The following is a 6,853-nucleotide window of genomic DNA, read 5'->3' as shown; positions in this document are numbered from 1 at the left end:
TAGAAAAAAGGAAAACATTTATACAACATACCAATTTTAAAGTTGGCATATAACCAAGGTTTATTATAAAATTATATATGAAAAAGCATTTAAAAGTTTTCGAAAACGACCATATATTAACGGATAATGTTGTTTAGTTTAAACTCATCTTAACCAATTCATAAAGACGCTTTTACTTTCTAAATTAAAGATCATAATTTCAATTTCTATCTTTTTGCAAATTTACAAAGATACCCCTCAAGATTGTTTTAACATCTTCAGCGTTACACAATTTTTTTTTACCCAAAAAAAGAGTCATCTAAAAAACAAAAATCAAATAAACATTTAATCTGAACCATCAAAATTGATGGAGAACCAAGTCGCCACATCCAATCCAGTTACACATAATCTAGTCCCAGTTCCATCCGGTAATAATCTCCGTCGACGGAATTACTAAAACCTCCGGCCACTTTTCGGACTGGACTACGGCTCCTGGACCGATTCACCGGTTCAAACCCAAGCGTCAACTCCAGTCCAATCTCATCATCACTATTATCATTATTATCATCCACCGTCACGTGACTCTCACCTTCCACCACGTGAGCCGCCGCCTCCGACTGGTGACTCAGCGTAGACTCATGGCTCGGTGACATAATATTATTATTATTGTTATTAACCTCTTCATCGCATGATCCGACCACATCCTGGTTTGATGTCTTTGTTTTCATGTTTCTTTTGGATCTGGATCGCTTGAACCGGCACCGGGTCCGGATCCGGTGAAGCTCCGTAGACCAACCGGAGTTCTCGTCCTTTGACACGTGGCGGATATCGTAAGCCTTCAACGGCGGGCCGTCGTTGGTCTCCGCCGCGTCGGAAGTTACTTGAACGATCGGAGACCCGTTTAACACCGCCTCCACCGCATTCTGACAGCTGCCACCGACCCGGCCATAACAATCCGACGGACCCGTATATCGGGTTGACTATCCGACCACACGCCTCGTACAAAAGCGACCTAAACAATGCTGAAGACATATATATATATATATATATTAGTTAGCCTTTGTTGATTAATATTAATTAATTAAGATTGTTTTTATTAGCATGTCACAGAAAAGAAAAATACTCTAATTTAACGAAATGTTATAAAAACAAACTTACCAGGACGAAGGTGTTCGGGTCCGACGTTGATTAAGTTTATAAGTCCGGCACGGCCGTAGAATTTGGCTAGAAAGACGGTGGCGTTAGCTTGAGATTCGGGCGACTGGATCCACTGTAAACAAGGTCTGATGGTGCAGTCATCGCTGCATCCTTTGCGAAGGACGCGGCAGCCATTACAGCTCATTCTCATTGTAAACTTTAGATTTAGATTAGAGAGAGAAGGTTAATGAAGAAGATATGTGGAGTGTGGCAATGGTTTGTGTGTGTATATATATATGATGATGATATTTGTAAATATAATATGTTATATTAGATGGCCGCTGGATTTTTGGGGGGCCGTAGTTTTTCCAAAAATCTGGTATTTTATGCGTTGACAAACCCTGGTTTTCAACATTCATGAAACTTAAACATGTTGATTGATTCTTGTGTTTTTTAAATTTAAATATATTATATTGTATGAGAAAGTGAATACGGTGCTGTCCACCGCCTAACCTTATACGAAAAACACATCAAAACTACGTAGTTTTGATGTTAAAAAACCCTAAAACTAAAAGAGATAGAAACATGTACATGCAATCACATCTCTCTCAGCTGCTTTATTGCAAACCCAACAACAACCCTAGGTCATTCCAGTATGTGGTGATCGGAAAATAACAGACGAAGATGGATGCAGCAAGGCGTGCAGCAATTAATCATTCAGATTTGACGGTATTTCTATTTCATATAGCTCTTGAATGATTCTTAAATTTTAGGTTTTCAAATAATTGACCAGGTTCTTGATTATGGCGTGCAACAATTAATCATTCAGTTCTTAAATCAATAAGTAAGATCAACATAGTAGTTAATCAATCTTAATAAGTTCTTAACCTACTATTCAGTAACAAAGACTAAAGACTGATATGATCCGATGATTCTTTATGAGATATGTATTCATTAATGTTTTGATTATTAGCATTATGTTTTCTGAAATCCCGCTTTTGTTGATATAGGACGTCCACGCCTTAATGGATTTAGAAGTTCAATCAGAGAAGGAAGATCACGAAACAAATTTGATTGAACATATTGATGCAAATGGGTATTTGGCCATAAATAGCGGTTGCGATGTTGAAATAGAGCAAACAAAAGACGTGTACCTGGATTTTGGAGTTGAAAAAAAATAACAACTGAAGTAATCGGACAGGTTTTTGATACTCCCGATGACGCATATACTTTCTATAATAGATATGCGTTTTTACATGGATTTGGAATACGCAAATGTTCGCCTTTTAAGAATAGGACAACAAATGTGGCCTATCGATTGAAATATGTATGCAACAAAGAGGGTTTTAAAGATTTGAAGCGTGGTAATTCTGGGAGAGATGCTGTGAAACGTCGTAGAGATTTAAGGACGAGATGTGAAGCGTATCTTAGGATTTCAATTGGTAATGATGGTAAATGGTTAGTGGATGAATTTAATGATGCACACAACCATGAGCTAACTGCAACTCCAACCAAAGTAATGAAGCACAGGTCTCATGAAAAGTTTCACCGCTCAATGGCTTGCAAATCTCTAATGTTGAAACTTGGTCAATCCGGGTTGAGACCTTGTCAAATCAAGAAGGTCGTAAATACCATGAAAAATCCAGGTGAAAATGATGTCACGTCAAAACAATGTGCCGATATCTTGAATGAACAACGGAAACAATACAGAGGTAAGGAGTTTTACGGCCTAATTAAACATTTCCAAGACAAATTATTAGAAGACCCCAACCTTTATTTTGTTGCGGACTTATGTGATGATTGGTCTCCTAGAAATATTTTTTGGGCATATGGGATATCAAGAGACTCGTATATAAAATTTGCAGACGTTATTGTGTTTGATGTCACATACATGGCCAACAAATTTAAAATGCCATTTGCTCCGTTTGCCGGGGTGAATCATCACCGCCAATCCATACTTTTTGCCGGTGCACTGTTGGAGAATGAGAAACAAGATACCTTTGAATGGTTATTTCAAACATTTTTAATGTGCATGTTTGATAAGCACCCATTGGCAATAATTACTGATCAATACAAAGCTATTGGAAATGCAATCAAAACAATTTTTCCTAAAACACGACATCGGTTTTGCTCATGGCATATAAAGAAACATCAAATCGAACATCTTGGATCACTTACAGCTCGTTTTAGTGACATTGAAGAGCCATACAAGCGGTGGGTAAAGAGTAATACAATTGAAGAATTTGAAACCAATTGGAAAATTTTATGTGGTAAATACCAATTTGACAGTGGTAGTTGGATAACAGAGATGTATAAGCAACGCAGATATTGGGCTAAAGCCTTCTTGAAAGATTTTTTTTTTGCTGGCATGACATCAAGTGGAAGAAGTGAGAGCATACATTCGTTTTTTGATGGATTTGTGAATTCAAATACGATGTTAAATGAATTTGTAATCCAGTATGATAAAGCTGTTGCGTGTCGAAGGGGTTCCGAAGATGATGAAGACTTCTGGACCATCGACTCCAAGCCAAATCTTTCTTCTGTAAATATGATAGAGAAAAAAGCAGGTCAACGTTACAGTAGAAAGTTCTTTGATGTATTCAAGAATGAATGGACCGACGCTACTCTTAATTTAACCCATGTTACGATAAGCAAAAATTTAGAAGAGATCAAATATAAGGTTGGACAACTCGATATTGACAAACTATACTGGAGAATTGTTAACTTTCGGATCTCAGATAAGATAGATGTAACATGTTCATGTGCAAAGTTCGAAACATATGGGATATTATGCAAGCATATATTATATGTGTTGAAGAAGAGGAATGTTGAAACCCTTCCTGATCATTATATTTTAACCAGGTGGACACTTGATGTTAGGTATAAGTCTGATAATCACAAAATTGGGATTGAAGACATACATAGTGAAAATGAAGTCAGTGCGTTAACTTTATGGTGTGTTCAATCAAACTTTAGAAAAGCAATCGAATATGTAAGAGATTCCCCATCTGAGATAAAGAAACTAAATTCCATCTTGATGAACTTTTTAGAAGAACAAAGTGTTCGAACAAATTCTGAACAACTGGAAACTACTATACAAAACTCTAACGTAGGAAGTTCGCAAGTAAACTTGATGCCTCAAATTTCTATTCGTGATCCACAAGTAAAAACAAATACTAAGGGTCATCCTAAAAGTGCAACTAGAATAAAGTCTACCTTGGAAGCACCAAAAAAGAGAGCTTGTTCATACTGCAAGCAACCGGGTCATTACATCAGCGGATGCCCGAAAAAAAAAGGTCAGTTTGTACTTATTAATAACTAGTGTTTGTTAGTAAGGTACTTACATTAATTTTTCGCAGGAAGACGAGTCTTTATTTAAAAGAGAAGGATGATTTGTGAATCGAATTGGAGGCTTAGCAGTTTTGTAGATTTGCTTTGGTACTACTTATTTGAGACTATGTACGAAATAAACTTGTTTCTACAGTTTTTATTTATTTTCAGTAGTTATTATATTTTAATGATGGTATGTTTTTGTTTAACTCTTTGAAAGTGAAAATGTTGCAATGCTTTTTTTGTTGAAATCACAGGCTCATTTCAAGGACACTCAAAGTATAGTGATATAAAGCTAAATGGGCCAAAAAGTATAGCAATATAAACTTAAACGGTAAAAACGTAGCAATGTAAACTAAAGCCGGTTAAAAGATAGTAATATAAAGCTAAACGGGCCAAAATATAGCAATATAAAATTAAACGGTAAAAACGTAGCAATATAAACTGAAGCGGGTCAAAATATAGTAATATAAAGCTAAACGGGCCAAAATATATCAATATAAACTTAAACGATAAAAACGTAGCAATATAAACTGAAGCCGGTCAAAATATAGTAATATAAAGCTAAACGAATCAAAATATAGTAATATAAAGCTAAACGGGTCAAAATATAGTAATATAAAGCTAAACGGGCCAAAATATATCAATATAAACTTAAACGGTAAAAACGTAGCAATATAAACTAACGCCGGTCAAAATATAGTAATATAAAGTTAAATGGGCCAAAATATAGCAATGTAAACTTAAGCGGTAAAAACGTAGCAACTTACGAAATAAAAGCTTATAGTATACTTGTTTCTATATTGATAACATAAATGCCCGTCTATGTCTCTTTTAAGGATTCAAGACGACTGATTTGGAAAAGCAATGGTACAATAGCAGGCCAAAAATCGGTTCATCAGGAACTAAGTTTTAATACATATCAGATTACAGCTATTTATTACATCCACTTTGTGTATATCATACTTGAACTAACATATAAAGTTGATGAAATGTGAAACATCATGTCTTAGTAGAAGAAAAATAATAAACAAAATGAATGGTGGATGTCGCATTGCTGCACATTTGTGCAAATGCATGTACCAAACTTTGCAAATTACGACCATATGTTAAACTAGTACACAGTGTCAATACTGATGTAAAACTCCCACAATTTCACTAATATGCAGTTTTGTCAATTGTAACTCTCACCATTTCAGTAATGACATGAAATCTTTGACTTCCAAAGTCAAAATTAATGTAAAACTGTGCAACATGTCTCCAACTAAATGAAACTAATTTCATACAAACATGTGTATTACATCTGTCTAGGTGCTAACAAAGTACATAACAAAAAATAAATTATTGCATTTCGTCTAAATACAGTAACAACAGATAAATCAAGTATTTGCATGGCTTAAAAGTAACATGTGCATTTACATGGCTTAAAAGTAACAACAAAAATTTAAAAACCAATCCAACTATAAATCAAGTATCTCCTCGTTCGTCTTGCACCATCTCCGGTTGCTTTCCATTTATCTTCGACTTTATTCCTTATAGCTTGCAGATCATTTGTTGGTGCATTTTGTGACCGTCGCTATGCAATTCAGACCAGCGGAGACGCCATAGGTGAAGTTAGAACAACTTCGCCAACGGCGAAGTTAGGACAACTTCACCTTAGGCGAAGTTATCACAACTTCGCCATAGGCGAAGTTATGAACAACTTCGCCTACTGACGCCTACTGAATTTTATATATATATATACGTGTGTCTTGTTTAGGTTAAGAATCCAGTAATTCAGAGAGTTGTGAGTTACAGTTTGAGTGTCGAGAGAGAACAAACAGAGAGAGAGTGTCGTTAGGGACGACCCGAGGTAGAGCTCACCTCGGGTCGGACGTGTTTCTGTTTATGTTACGGTATGTAACGTGTTTGTTTAATTATTATTATAAAGAATCTGCAGATTTGTTTATCCCGTTCTTGTATTTGTTCGTGTATTTGTTCGTGTACGTGTTTGTGTTATTAATCTTGTACACCATTAACGAGTCTAGGAGGATTCCGCACTCCTAGACCTCGTGCGGATCTCATATCGATCGGCGACGCCCCGGGGGGACCTACATGTGGTATCAGAGCCTTAGGCTCTTATGCTATGGTTCGAGATCTGCGTTTTGGTGATTCTGGCACGTTTCTGTGCGTTTCTGGCCGAACAGCGCCGCAGGCGAAGTTATTGTTCAGCAGGCGAAGTTGCCGTCATTGTTAGGAGGGTTTCAGGGAAGATATAAGGTCTGGCAAAGTTATGGACAGGCGAAGTTATAGCCAGGCGAAGTTATGAACAGGCGAAGTTGACTTTAGGCGAAGTTGACTTCTCGGCGAAGTTAAAAAAAAAAAAAGAGTATTTGGAGTTTTCGTCTGTATGGCCAGGTGTACACGA

The 6,853-nt window shown here is 36.5% G+C and overlaps 2 pseudogenes across 1 annotated transcript; one reads left to right on the top strand and one right to left on the bottom strand.

Moving 5' to 3' along the window:
• Positions 1-232: 232 nt before the first annotated feature.
• LOC143556399 (LOB domain-containing protein 41-like) lies at positions 233-1,366 on the bottom strand (annotated as a pseudogene). Its single transcript, XR_013139374.1, has 2 exons — positions 1,138-1,366; positions 233-1,001 (listed from the first exon to the last, which is right to left on the bottom strand). The product of XR_013139374.1 is annotated as an LOB domain-containing protein 41-like (transcript).
• A 710-nt stretch (positions 1,367-2,076) lies between these two features.
• On the top strand, positions 2,077-4,660 carry LOC143556388 (protein FAR1-RELATED SEQUENCE 5-like; annotated as a pseudogene).
• The last annotated feature ends 2,193 nt before the right edge of the window (positions 4,661-6,853 follow it).

This window comes from Bidens hawaiensis, unplaced genomic scaffold, assembly GCF_021521415.1.
Source record: "Bidens hawaiensis isolate Kalapana, Puna unplaced genomic scaffold, B.hawaiensis_p1.1 tig00001035_1, whole genome shotgun sequence".
Taxonomy (NCBI): domain Eukaryota; kingdom Viridiplantae; phylum Streptophyta; class Magnoliopsida; order Asterales; family Asteraceae; genus Bidens; species Bidens hawaiensis.
This window is presented reverse-complemented; position numbering and strand designations above follow the sequence as displayed.